Consider the following 15,566-nt stretch of genomic DNA (forward strand, 5'->3'; position numbering starts at 1 on the left):
GAAGAAATTTGTTATTATACTTAAGTGTCCACAATGTGTTCTACACCCACCATAACCAGAATGATATTCACAATATCAACCACTCCCTTCACATTCCTCCTCCCAAATTAAAACATAATTCTTATCTGAAGCAGAGCTATTTATACCATGAAAACAGGGATTTATTTTATAAGGAATGCACTGCGTTGAGGCATAGGCAATGTAGGCCCATGTCTACGGCCCAAGCTCTTGAGTTATGCGATTACACCAAAATCTTGATTTTCATCTAAAAAAAAAAAATGTCTTGCCCTTGTAGTTGTAAGGAAAAGCTTGAAAGCATAACCTGAGTATAACTAATGTAGCAATGTCCACCTACGTTTGCAGAGAGTCTGAAACAATCGGTAGGAGAGGGGTGAATGGTACCATACATTGTGGTTAACCCCAAGACCCAATTCTCTGGGGCTCCTGGAGCACACCCCCACACAGGTAACTATGACAGTGAGAGAAAGAGAAGAATGAAGTGGATGCACACACTTAAGCAGATTGACCCATCCCAGCTGCTTGGGTAAGTACTAAAGGGACTGCCTTTTGCCAAGTTTGTCTCTCTGTGGAGGAGAGGGGTCCCTGCTGCTGCCCTGCTATTTCTGGAGGGCATAAGAGGATCCCATGACACTACCCTGCTTCCCAAATGTGGTGCTTTATCCCTGCCATTCCAACTTCATAGAATGAAGGTACAGCGCTGGGGGTGTTTCCTTGGAGGTCCCCATATCACAGTATGCCTAGGGACCGTATGGCCCTACATTGGGTCTGGCTTAGGCCTCAATCCTCAAAAAGGTATTTAGACACCTAATCCCTGTTGAAATCAATACTGCTTGGTGCCTAAATGCTATTGATGATATGGGCCTTAGATGCTCCGATCAACAGCAGTACAGAACAGTTAGGTAAGATTAGAAAGACATCTGATGTTGCAAATATGCACATGAGTAAATTACTCCTATGACTACTTCAAAAAGTAATCTGTTCCCAGAACAGCTGATTGAAATTTGTTGAATGAAAAAGGGGTTTTTTGGTCAAACTGTGGCCTTTTTCCAACAACAATTTTTTATTAAAAGTTGTTGACATTGTCAACTTCTGGCTTGATTTTTTTTTAAATGTGTCTTTTTAAAATATTTTGTCAAACTTTATTCATAGAAAATGTTATTAAAGTGGTTATAGAAATTTTTCATTTACTGATAAATGTTTGTTCTCAAACACATTTTTTAATTTGCAAGAGATTTTGAAAACAATAAAGGGTCCATTTCAAACACTTCAAAATGCAAACAACTTTAAAATGTAGAAATTTTTCATGAAATATCAATATCAAGCTTTAGCAGTATTTTTAGAGCAATTTAAAAATATTGTATGCAATACTTAGAAACCAGCGAGCACAAGCAATGCAGATAGAGTTTTTCTTCTACTTCTATAGCAATACATTAGAGTTCAATTTCTGCTTTTCTATTGTCTTTCTGGTATTGCTGGTTCTGGTCCAGAAAGATGATTAAGCCCAGAAGCACCCATTGAAGACAATGGGTAAACATTGTTAACTCTTGGTATTGGACCTGTTCTTTATTTTATTTTTTCCTTTTAAAAAATATAGCTAAAATTATCCTTCCTGTTTTTGTACTCTTGTGCCAAGTTCTGTTCTCTGGTGAGTGTGCAGGATTCCCATTAAAACCAATAACAGCCTCATATACACATCCAGGAGCATTGTTATAAGGTAATTTGAGATTATTTATACTTTATAATAGAGAGCTGTAGTGACCACTATATTTAGTTGTCTAACATTTTCCATTCTAAAAATATTTCCAACCATTTTAAGAGTTCTAACATCCTCATGATTTGTACCAGGAACTTGAAGTTTGGCAGTGGGATTTTCCTGGGGATCAGGAGGTGCCTTTTGTTATCCCTGTGAAAATCTATTCCGATTGGGCTGAGTTATAACCTATTGAAAATTGCCATTTCCCATTTGTGTTTTACTCTGTAGAATTTGCTAGGGGCTGGCTGCTCTAAAATCCTTCAACACTCCGTCAGCACTGAGCATGCACTGTTCTGGATCTTGTCCTACTGGGCCACACAGAGCTGAACCTCCAGATGAGGCTGTTGCCGGCACCCAGTGCCGAGAGGCTGAACAACAGCTTGAGTTGGTTCGTTACCCGGTGTGCTACACCCAATAATCACAACGGGGTGGAGAAGCAGAAAAGTTTATTTGCAGCTGCAAAAAGGTACAGGGAGAATAAAATCTCAAATCCTGGACAACAGAGCAGGAAGTTACACAGGCTTTTATACATCCTTTTTCCCAGCATACTTATCCAATAGCAAGCTGCTCCAAGTATCTATATAGCCAGCCAATCCAGTTCCCAGCTAGTTCCCTGATTCTCTGTATCATTTGTTAAACTATACATAAAGCTGCTTTATTCAGCATTGTTCTTCCATATCTCCCCTGTTTGGCCTTGCTTAGTTTCAGGCAGTCTGACTCTGCAACATACTGTTGCAGATTCTCAGCATAACTGCTGTGTGTGCCTCCAGGCGGGGGGGGCCAAGGACACTTGGGCCTAGCACGCAGAGCTGCTGCGAGTGCCTCCAGGCAGGAGGAGGGGGGCCAAGGACACCGGGGCCTAGTGCGAGGGGGCTTCATCGACACTCGTGGTCTTCCATCCCCTCGAGTTACCTAGTGGCCATGCCCCAGTGTTCCCAACAAGACAGACAATATGGTTCCTGCTTGTGTTCCATAGCAATGTAATCTCTAGGCGTGAACTCTAGTAATATGCTAAATAACATTTCTAAGGGAAATAAAACCTCATGCTTTTGCCAATCTCTAGCTATTGGGAGTTTGGTTGAGACCTTCACAAAAGGCAGAGCATCTCGTATCTACCTCCTGTGTGGTTTCTTTAACCTTCTTCTGAAATATCTGCTGCTGGCCATATTCAGAGACTGGATACTGGACTACATAGATCACATATCCAATTCCTATGTCAAAGCCAAATTATGATATTGTGGATCTCCAGTTGGGAAAGGTTCCCTAGCGTGCATCCTGGATGAAAAAGGTGGGGCATTATCCAGAAATAAATATAAACATACTCCAATACACATAATTATTTTTGTTTCATGCTAGGCTCCGTCCAAACATAAAAGGAAGACATACCTACCCAAGAGAGCTTACGCTCTCTAAAAATGCCAAAACCAGACAGAGAAAGAGCATGGAAGGAGGGAGAAAGAAAGGAACAATAAACCAGTCAAAAAGGTCAGGTGGTATATCTATTTGGGCAAGCTTCCCATCCAATAATAATGCCTACAGAATAGCCAGCAGCATCTCTCCTGAAGACAAGCAACTAAGACCAAACCTGTAGTATAAGTGGCAGAAAGTTGAAAATGCTGAGCCTTTAAAGATGAATTTGTTACTATGCTACATTTGTTCATACGATGGCTAGATATTATGGACAGGCACATTAACAATGCCTAGATAAATGGAGTGTTGAAAAACCTTCAAGAACATGAATCATCTCTTTTTCTATCCTACATATTTTTTAGTCACCTATCCCTATGGCATCAAAACAATGACATGCCATAAAGAGAACAAAATGATCCCTGTCAGGGGGTGAAGGCTAAAATTAGGTCCTGGAAGCAGAGACACAGGTGTGGTACTGAAAGCATGAGATAGAAGCCTAGCCAGAGAAAGCTAACATAAGGATATGTGGGCCTAGAACTTGACATCCCTATACTGCCCCAGGAAGGCCATATGGAGATGCATCCAAGCAGCACTATGGAGCTTAGATGCCGCAGGACATACCAGCGTGACACTACCTGTAGCCCTCTGATAGACCAAGCGTACTAATTAACCCTGGAGGATGGCCCAGGAGATTACGTGAGCAACCACATAGACCTGTAGCCTGCTGTGACTCCAAACTGCACCTTGCTTTCTGACACCAGCCTGACTCTGACAAGAACTGCTGCCTCCCAATTCCAGCTTGGTTCTACCCCTGATCTCTGGTCTCCAACCCTGACTCTTGCTTATTGATCGCAGGTCAGCAATTATCCTGATCCCTACTCACTGACTACTGCCACTTGCCCATCCTTGACTTATGGACACCAGCCCAGCTGTGACCACTAGGCCAGACCGCATATACCCCAGTCCCTTACTGTTTGCCCAGACCCACTTTCAACCCCCTTCACAGGAGCCCCTTAGTAGACATATGAACAGGAGCAGGTCTACCATCACCCACCATGGACCCCAGGGGCTACTAAATCTGCAGAAGTGGGTCTTTCATCTCCAAACCAAGAACCATGTGCTGTAGTCCCAAACAGTGCAGCTCATAGCAGAAAATCAGACCCTTCACAAACAGCTGCCATGGTCCCAGATGAAAAGTCTGTGTTCCAGGCTCGGGTTGGACCACTGCCTTTTGAACAGGGTCCCACAGTGCCGCTACCTGAATATTTTGTTGGGAACTGCCAGAAGTTCAGAGGGTTCCTGAAAAAATGCCATCTCCTTTTCCTGCTCTGGCCTCAAGTGTATGCCACCAATGATTCTGCTAGCCAGAGAAGTGCTGGATTGTGCCTCCTCCCTGCTGAAGCAGGAAAGCCCTATGTTAACCAACTGGAATGCCTTCGTGCAAGTGTTTTCCACCATTTTTTATTACCCTTATTGCGCTCGCTCAGCAAAGCTGCATGAGGAAGACTCCAGCTGCCTTGTATGCTGCCCAGTTCTGGCAACTCACGGCCAACATTGAGTAGAATGGAGCAGCCCAACTGCACAAATTTAGGTGTGGACTTAGTGAGGAGGTAAAGGGTGACCCCGCATTAAGACTTCAGTCAGCTTGGATGCTTTTATTAATCCCCTCCACATATCAATAACTGGCTGTGTGAGTGAAAGGAAGAGATGAGGGGTATGATGCTACTGCCTCTCTCACACCCAGGGCTGGCCCACAACATTTTGGCACCTGAGACGGGGAGCTCAAATGACACCCCCATACCTCCTCGCTTGGGCCAAAACTTTGAAAGGTCTCAATTCTGCCTTCTTCCTGTTCTGCTCCTCTCATGTTACTGCTCTGCTACCTACCCCAGTAAAGGAGAACTAACACTTTAAAATGCCTTTTTCAAAAAATTTAAGTAACACTTAACTTTCAGGTTTCAGAGTGGTAGCCATGTTAGTCTGTATCAGCAAAAAGAACGAGGAGTACTTGTGGCACCTTAGAGACTAACAAATTTGAGCATAAGCTTTCGTGGGCTAAAACCCACTTCATCGGATGCATGCAGTGGAAAATACAGTAGGAAGATATATATACACAGAGAACATGAAAAAATGGGTGTTGCCATACCAACTATAACGAGAGTAATCAGTTAAGGTGAGCTTTTATCAGCAGGAGAAAAAAAACCTTTAGTAGTGATAATCAGGATGGCCCATTTCCAACAGTTGACAAGAAGTTTTGAGTAACAGTAGGGGGGAAAATAAGCATGGGGAAATAGTTTTACTTTTTGTAATGACCCATCCACTCCCAGTCTTTATTCAAGTCTAATTTAATGGTGTCCAGTTTGCAAATTAATTCCAATTCAGCAATTTCTCGTTGGTGTCTGTTTTTGAAGTTTTTTTGTTGTAGTATTGCGACTTTTAGGTCTGTAATCAAGTGACCAGGGAGATTGAAGGGTTCTCCGACTGGTTTTTGAACGTTATAATTTTTGACGTCTGATTTGTGTCCATTTATTCTTTTATGCAGAGACTGTCAGGTTTGGCCAATGTACATGGCAGAGGGGCATTGCTGGCACATGATGGCATATATCACATTGCTAGATGTGCAGGTGAACGAGCCTCTGATAGTGTGGCTGATGTGATTAGGTCTTATGATGGTGTCACCTGAATAGATATGTGGACAGAATTGGCAACGGGCTTTGTTACAAGGATAGGTTCCTTGGTTAGTGGTTCTGTTGTGTGGTGTGTGGTTGCTGGTGAGTATTTGCTTTAGGTTTGGGGGCTGTCTGTAAGCAAGGACACAAATCAGACGTCAAGAATTATAACCCATTTTTTCATGTTCTCTGTGTATATATACATCTTCCTACTGTATTTTCCACTGCATGCATCCGATGAAGTGGGTTTTAGCCCACAAAAGCTTATGCTCAAATAAATTTTTAGTCTCTAAGGTGCCACAAGTACTCCTCATTCTTTTTACTTAACTTTCAAATGCCTGAACAGCAAATGTAACTTTTCTTGTCTGCAAAGTAAACACTGGCTTTTTTATCTGATTGAATAATCAAAGTGGTGCTTTCCGTGCCTTCTTGGTTGCAAAGATTTGAACTGCTTCCTGCTGAAGGTCCACAATCTGGGCCAGCTCATGCTCTATTGAGATGGTTGCAAGGGCAACCAGCCTCTGCTGTGTCATTGTGGAGCGTAGATGTGTTTTGATTAACTTCAGCTTGGAGAAGCTGCATTCTCTACTGGCAACTATTACAGGAAGTGTTAGAAGTATGCGCAGAGCAACAAAAGCATTTGGAAAGAGGGTGATCATCTTATTTGTGCACATATATTCCAGAACAGCCTTTGGAGTTGATCCTGCTGAAATGTATCTTGAAAGGGCTTTCAGTTCATCACCTAAATCACTCGCATCAATATCGCGCATGTCATCATGTGTCAACACTGTCTCTTGTGCCCTGCATTGCTGGTGTAGGTCTTCTTCAGGTATTGTGAGGAGTTTTGGAATATTATACAACATCCCAAATGTACTGCTGTGTTCCTTGAGCTGCATGAAACGTTCTTCAGCTGACTGTATTGCACAATCTAGCGCCTGGTTAAAGAATTCAACTTTGAATTGGTGTTTGGGGTCTCTTATGGGATTATCCTGTGCCTCGTAATCAAAATGTCTTCTTCTTCAGTGATTCTTGTATTCTTGAATGGGTGGGAAAATAGCTTCACTGTGAAGTTCCTCTGCCAACTTCTGTGCACTCTTCAGAACATTTTGAAATCCCTCATCTGACCGGTAAGACTGTTGGTATGACTTTGCTTTGTCCAGTTGTTCCATTGCTCCAGATATATCAAGGTCAACACCTTGGAGTCTCTTGCTTACCACATTTATTTCAAACAGTATGTCATGCCACAACACTAAGCCACACAGAAATTTGAAGTTATGTATGTTTCTGGTGATTCCATGTCCCTCTGCCACTGTTCTCCCATGAACAGTTCCTGTCATAGCATTATCCTCCATAATGGCAACTATGGCATCATCTACCTTCCCAATTTGGTGTTTGATAGGCTTTATCACCTCCACTCGACTTTCCCATCGTGTGGCACTCAGTGGTTTCAGTGTCAGAGAGGATGTTCCTGGATGTTGCTTCAAAATTTGCCATCAATGAGTTCATGCAGAGAAAAATACACAGATGCTTTGAATTACATTAAAAAATTCAGCAGCCTCACTAGAAGCTGATGCTGCATCACTCACCATCAAGTTCAATGAATGAGAACTGCATGGGACAAAAAAAGCTCGAGGATTTAACTCTCGGATCCGTGTCTGCGCTTCTCTGTTCTTTCCTCTCATGTTGGCACCATTATCGTAGCCCTGACCTCTCATGTCAGATATCACAATTCCTGTATCTTCCAGCTTTTTAAGAAGCACATTTGTCATACCAGCTCATGTAGTATCATCAGTGTCAATAAATTCTAGAAAATGCTCTCTGACAGTCACCATTGCAGGGACATTTTCACTAGGTTCTGTTGTTGTGACAAAACGCACCATTAAAGTCATTTGTTCTGTATGGCTGATGTCAGGTGTGCAGCCCAGAATAACAGAGTAATATCTTGCTGACTCTGATCTGCCACAATCTTCCATTTGACTTTTGTTGCCAGTACTTGTATGATCTCATTTTGAATTGTTTTTCCAAGGTAGTGGTGTGTGTACATTTCTTGGTGGTGACTCTTCTTAGATGCTCCTGGAGTACAGCATCAAACTCAGCCATCAGCTCCACAATTTTAGGGAAGTTTCCATTGTTTGGCACATACAGCTGATCTGAAGTCCCACACAGTGCTAGATTTTGGGTAGCAAGCATTTTCACAATGGCAATGAGCCTTTTCAGAACATTTTGCCAGTAAAGAGACTCTGATGCAATTTTCTCTTGATGCTGATCATCTATTGTGGCCTTTAATCTTAGTCTCATCTCAAGCTCTTTCCACCTATGGAATGCTTTGTGGTGATTTGCTGCCTTCTCATGGCATGCCAGATTTCTAGCCAGATTTTTCCAGTCCTTTGTTCCTGTAGAACCCAATGTGGCTGGAACATTGGACTGGAAGAATTTTCAACAAAAACAGTATGCAGCATTCTGGGTTTTTAAGTACATAAGCCATGGCCTCTCCACTTTGTCACCACTGGGGATTTCATGCCAGTAATGTGTTGGATGGAAACTTCTATTTTCATTGTCTTTGGGGAACAAGAAGTTTATCACTTGCTGTGGCCCATGCAGTAGAAGGAAGTCCCTCAGGCTACTGCTCAAGTGGGTCCACAGACCTGGATCATCGAGACTTAAGGAACTAAACTGAGCAGCGTTTCTTGTGCCTCCACCGCACTCTTCTCTGATCTACACTTTTCTTCAGGAATGTGCATGGTTACATCCATTTGAGATGGAGCTATGGATGCTGCAGTAGCTGCTAGGTTACTTGCACTCTAACTAACTGGAAGATCAGGCATCTCCTCACCACTCACATCCTCACTGGGGCCGGAAGGCTCACCATGAACATTTGTGTCTATGTATCTCAGAAGAGCTTCTTCCTGCTTAGATAGAAAAGCTTCCTTTCCATTCTTTCTTTTTCTGAATGCTGCCCCAGAGGGGTGTTTTCTTCTTTCACTCATGACTGCTGTTCTGTGCCAGCTATAGTGGCTCTCAACACTCAATTGAAGGGGACAAATAAGCAAGTTGGTAGCAGGGCCTGAGTGAGGGAAGATAGCAGCGTCTTAAGGGTCTAACTGGCTCCTACTACTTCAGTTGACTACCTGTTCTCCTCAAGTGGGTTCAGGGAAGCAGCAAGAAACAGGAAGCTCCCTGAGAAGCTGGTATTAATCAGTCCAGGCTCCTGGGGGTGCTAGAGAGGTGCAGAAGAGGCTTCTCCTCCTCTCTCTCCCTGCAGCTCCTGCTGCTTTGTTATTTCCTCTCATCTTTTCTCCTGCCTGCCTGTTATGTCTCTTATGCCCTCCTTCCTTCAGCACAGCACTCCACCATCTCAGTGCATCTAGAGCAGAGAGAATACCTATGCACCAGCACCAGACACAATTTTCTACACTCTGGGTCCTAGTGGTGCCCCCCACCCCCACAGTCTGGTGCCTGAGGCGACCGCCTCAGTTCTCCTCATGGTAAGGCCAGCCCTGCTCACACCCCATGCTGAAAACCCCAGAGTCCAACCAATGAACCAATGCAGATTGATCTGGGCTGACAATGCTTGATCCTGGGAAAAGGGGAATGGCAATGGCACAATAATTTATGCTTTTATTGTGGTACACTAGGGTATGTCCTTGCCTCTCACCCATCATGGACCTTGACCACCAAGAAATTGGGAAACAAGTGAGCCCAGGCCATATAGTGGGGGCAAGCCTGGACACCACCAGGGAGGGCACTATGCTCCAGAACCACCCCTTAGCTCTCAAAGACAACCCAATCCAGGACATGTGGGTCCTCCCCACACTTCCAAGAACAGTTATGTACATAGATGGGGCCAAGCCTATTCCCCCTCAGTGGGCCCTGATCAACTCTGGGGCTGCCAACAATTTCATAGACACTAAAGTTGCTCAAGAACTACAAATACCCCTCTGTTTAAAGCCTACATCAGTCCTTGTAGAGATGATAATGGGTCACACCTTTCCTCAGGGTCAGTGATGCAGGAAACAGAGGCAATAATTCAGTGTCATTGAGAAGAGCCACAATTCAGTGATTCATTCTCCATACTTCCCCACCAATTCTTGGAATCATCTCGCTGCAGTAGCATGACCCTTGCATCTCCTGGTGAGAGAAAAGGATCCTCTTCCCCTGCTGAAAGGTCTGGCTGCAGGCAGGTAGCCTCTCTAGTCCTGGACTCCTGTAGCTGATCAAAAGCATCAGCACCTGTGGGGGAACCCCAGATGGCAGCAGTTACCCAGAAGGAATTGTTCCCAAGCATGAGTCTCAATCTCCCAACAAGTATTGGGATTATACAGATGTTTTTTAAAAGAAAAACACAGACATGCTACCTCCACATCGGGACTACAGCTGCCTCATAGATTTTAAGGTGAAGATCCCTTATGAACAGATCTATGCAATGTCTAAGACAGAACTGTCAGCCCTTCATGCTTGCATCCAGGAAAACCTGGCCAATGACTTCATCGGGCACTCCACCACCCCAACAGGGGCTTTAGTCTTTTCATTAAGAGAAAGGATGGAACACTACATCTCTGTGTAGATTATTGGGCCCTAAACCAGGTGACAGTCTAAAACCAGTATCCCCCTGCCCCTAATCTCAGAGTTACTAGATCATGTGTGGTCTGCTAGAACTTTTGCCAAACTGGACCTCCAGGGGGCCTACAACCTAGTGCACATTAGGGCAGGAGATGAATGGCAGACTACCATTCAAACCCACTACGGGCACTTTGAATATTTAGTAATGCCATTCAGTCTGACCAATGCTCCCACAATCTTTCAACATTATGTGAATGATATACCTAGAGACATCCTGAACCAGTATATAGTCATGTATCTTAGTCACATACTTGTGTTTTCAGATAACCTTAAGCAGCATTGTTGCCATGTTTGTTCCATCCTAGAAAGATTATGGAAGCACCGCTTGTCCATGAAATTGGAAGACTGCACCTTGAATGAATCCTCCACATAATTTTTGGGTTATATCCTTTCCCCAGAGGGCATTAAGATGGACCCCCCAGAAAGTGAAGGCCAATCACAGCTGGGCAGTGCCCAGGTTCCCCCGTAAGTTACAAATGAGCTTTGCGAATTTTTACTGATGGTTAATTCCAGGCTTCTTAGGGCAAACAGTCTCCATGAAAAACTTCCTCCTCAAAGCCATCAAATTTGTTTGGATGCCTGAAGCTCTCCAAGCTTTCAAACAGCTCAAGGCTGCTTTCACCACTACCCCTATTCTAGCACATCCAGACCTGGCCCAGCCATTTATAGTGGAAGCCGTTGCATCCAATCTAGACATTGGGTCCATACTCTCTCAGAGGAGCAGCTGACAGAAAGTGCTGCACCTCTGCACATACTAATCCTGAAAACTCACCCCTGCCAAATAGAATTATGAAATATTAGTTAAAGAACTGCTTAAAATTAAATCAGCCTTCAAAGAATGGCACCATCTCCTCGAGGCAGCCCAGCAGTCAGTCCAAGTCTTTTTGGACCATAAGAATCTTGAATATCTGCATAAGCCTTGAGCCTTGAACCAAAGTCAGCTCAGGTGGGCATTATTCTTCTCAGTTTGATTTTGTCACCCACCGTGACCTGGGAAACAGGAACAGAAAAGCTGATGTCTTGTCCTGAAAGAAGTAATATTACCAAGAAGGCAAGGAGTCTAACCAAGAATCGTCTTGTCTCCTAAGACCTCACAACTTCCTTAGTACCTCAATACACCAAGAGTTGATTGACCTAATCTGATCCACTTCACGAAGTGATCCATTAGCCCAGGAGGTGATGGAACACCCTGAGCAAAGGAGAGCCAGAACCAAAATACAATGCTCCACACAGGACAGAATCAAATATTTCTGTTTTTTCCATGACACTCCCGATTGGTTCCAACAGTTGCCCCTGCAAGTCGAGCTCCAAGGGCATGAAAAATATATAGTCCACACTTACCTCGACTCTAACCTGCGGAGAAGGAGACAATACAACCACATTGATTGCGGGGGTTATGATCCTGAAGAGCACTCCTGGGAACTTATTGCCCCTGTCATGGTGAAAAGGTTTAATTGAGACCATCCAGGCCCAGCGCCAACCCAGAGGAAAGGCACGCCTGAAGTTGGGGTTAATGTAAGGATCCAGGGGACTATAACCCAGGTCTTCAGAGCCTAGGACAGATGACATTCCCACATTGCCACCAGGAGGGCATGCAGAACTACATGCAAGGAGTACTTTGGAGATTAGTTGCCACAAGAAGTACCATCCAATGGGTCCAGAGTGACAGCACTCTAATTGGCCAAAAGCAGTATTTAACACTGGAGGTTGTCCCAGGAAGTTGTCTGGGCAACCACACAGACCTCTGGCATGCTATGACTCCAGACTGCACCTTGCTTTTTGATTTCCGGTCTCTGACCCCAGTCTGACTGTGAACTCCTGCCTGCTCATTCGAGCCTGGAATCTGTCTCCACTCTCCAGCCTCTGACTGCAGCCTGACTCTGACCCAGACACCTGCCTCCCAATTCCGGGTACTACCACTGATCTCTGGTCTCCAACACTGGCCTGACTCCGACCCCAATTCTTCCTTATCAATCCTTGCTCTAGTGATTATCCTGATCCCTGCACACTGACTACCAGCTCGTGGCCATCTTTGACTTGTCGACACCCACCCAGCTCTTACTGTTAGGCCAGCCCTCCTACACCCCAGTCCGATACAGCTAAGTTCTAACATTGCTGAAAGAATCACCCATAGTAGCAAAGGGAAATGTGCTTGAGGATTTGTTTTTGCTGGAAATTGTGAAGCAATCTGCTAAATTAAGCAGCACATTCATTGCATATTGAATAATTTTGTTACTTTTGTTTTGAGAAACACTCATTGGCCCTCTTCTTATTAATTATCTGGTCTACCCAGGCACATTTGGCCAGGAAAGGCAAAGATTTTAACATATACATTTTTTTTAGATATGGTAATTACTGTATTAGTGCTCAGTGTATCATATCTGTAATGCATTATCTTGAATTAGCAGGTGGTGTACTACACCAGAGTAAACTAAAAAGATTAAGTAAGAGAAAGTTATTTGCCTTTTAAACTTCTGAAGTCTTAACATGCTTTATTAGCAATATTAAGGATTTGCACTTTTTCTTGAGTCAAAGAAAAGTATATGAAGGTCAACAGAAAATTAGTTGCTTGTTTTTGGTAAACTAGACCTTCCTTAAAGTAAGTGACATGTTATTATACATAGTGAAGAAGCAACTTCACTGAAAATCAAAATCTTTGCAAAGAATAGTATGCTTTTGAGAAAGTATCTTTGTGAAAAAAATAGGATCTTGTTAAAATAAGTAGAGGGGTTAGTCTGAGAGAAAAGGGGAGGATATAATTGAAAACACATTTCCTGAGGAATGATATCTGAAAACAGTGATTCAGCTTTTAAAAATAAACTGCAAATTATATTCCCATACAGTTAACAAAGCAAGTGATTCCTCTGATTCCTAACACATGTCATCATAACAAATCAGAAAAGTATGGCTAGCTTTCTCAACTTTCCAAGGTTAAAATTCAGTATTTCACCGATCAAGGAACAAGGAGACACTCAATGAAATTGGAAGGCAAAATAAAATTAAAACTGATAAAAACCATTTTTTACATAATCTGAAGAAGCTGTTGCCAAAAGATATAATGGAAACCAAGAGCTCAATATGATTCTGAAAAGAGGACTAGCCATTTATATGAATGAGAACATCCACAGTTACATTATGAAGGATAACAAAAACAAAAATAGATATATAAATCCTCATGCTTCAGGGCATGAGCCAGTAACTGTTAGGATTAGAAAAAAAAATAGGGGTTATTTCCTTGTTCTCCACTATCAGGTTCCTTACCCAAAACATCTGGTACTGAACATTGTCAGAGACAGGATACTGAATAGATGCGCCATGGATCTGATGCAGTATGACAATTCCTGTTTTTTTCTCTAAGAACAACCTACTATATTATATTAGGGCTTTGGGTGAAAATACAACAAAATACAACATTATCGTTGTTATAATTTGTATACATGCTAGGTCTGATTCAATATGGCCATTTGCATGGTCGGTACCTAAGAATCAACAGCTTATTCTCTGCTGTACAAGTCAAAAAGTAAGAAATGCTCTATGCCTATAGGTCCTATATTTAGGTCATATAAATGCTGCCATAAACTTTTCACTTGCAAACATTATCCAAAGCATAGGTTCTGAAGGATGACTTGGCCCCATTCTTGTTAGATTGTGCCATACCTAAATCCTGCCATCTAATGCATTGCAAAAAAAATTGGTATATATTATAGGTGAAAGAATGATAAGCAGATGACTATTCCGAATGAAAGTTCTTCAGCATGAATGTCATGCTGCAGAGTGTCACCTAGCAATAACATGAGAATATGAGGCATAATGACAGAAGGTAATAAAGTTGATGGATTTGTGTCTGTGCTGAAATCAAAGCATTCTGCCAAAACAGCTGCCCAGCAGCAACTGCAGGAGTATCGGAAGAAATAAAATAATGACTTCAGATTTCAATCTCTTGCCAGAACTCTTCCTCCTATACCTCAGTATTTGGCTTCACCATCATGCAGCAGCAGGAGTGGAAAGGGAGAAATTACTCAAAGAACCAAAGTGTGTGTGACGGGTCATGATAGATGGCATGGACCCAGCATGGATGCCTGAACTATTAACACTATGTTATTAAGCTATTAACTGTAATTTATTATCCATGTAGTTTATAATTCACAGGGTGTAAATATATCCTCTTCCCATCAGTACACGTGGTTATAGTCTATCAGCCCTACATTTTTGCCAACCATTCTAGATGCCATTAAAATTTAAGCCTATTTCAATTTCTGCCCTGGCCCGCACCACAGTATATTAAGAACCAGTATGTGTACCAATATATTAAGAACAGGTACAAAGCCCACCTCCCTTGTGCACAGAGGGTGAAGAAACCCACTCGACAACCATCTTTACTCCCCTCACTCTGCAGAGGGCTAATGCAGAGGTTCCTCAGTGCCAGACCTTAAACCTGGGAGTCTCTCAAAAACAAGAAAAAATTCTTATGATCCAAATGATTCAGATATACCTACTCATGGTATCAGTGAAACCATCTGTCTACCTTAGGGTTTCATATGGGTGCACATAAAATTGATAGCAATAATGAATTCTCTAGTGGACTTTATGGAATCGCTGGGACTTCTCCCTTCTGAGGGAACACACAGCTTGGAGTGAGTTTCTGGTTTTTTATATTTTATTTGTTTACTTTTTTTGTTTAGGTTGATTTGTTTCAGGGTAATTTGGGGAGGGAGAAGAAGAGGTATCAGCGTTGTAAGTGTCACTTTTATGGTGGAAAGGCCTTTTCAAAGAGGAATATACTCAAAGGAGATGAAGAGGTTAATTGTAGAAAAAGGGGCCTATTTTGTTGAGTCTTACCCATATTATCTGTTTTTAACAAAGACACCACTCTTGGTTCCATTGGAATATGATCCTGTAGCTTTCCATATGTCCTTGTTAATCTAAGTGCCTTGTATGTACTTTTACAGCTGGATTCATGAGGTGAAGCTGTTAAATGTAATTTCTAGCAAGCTAAATAGATTATGGCTAGTTTTCATATTCATATTTCTAGACTTTAAGCAATAAGATGTTGCCTGTGGGGATGTATTAAACCAACACATGACTAATCCGCT

This window comes from Caretta caretta, chromosome 3, assembly GCF_965140235.1.
Source record: "Caretta caretta isolate rCarCar2 chromosome 3, rCarCar1.hap1, whole genome shotgun sequence".
Taxonomy (NCBI): domain Eukaryota; kingdom Metazoa; phylum Chordata; order Testudines; family Cheloniidae; genus Caretta; species Caretta caretta.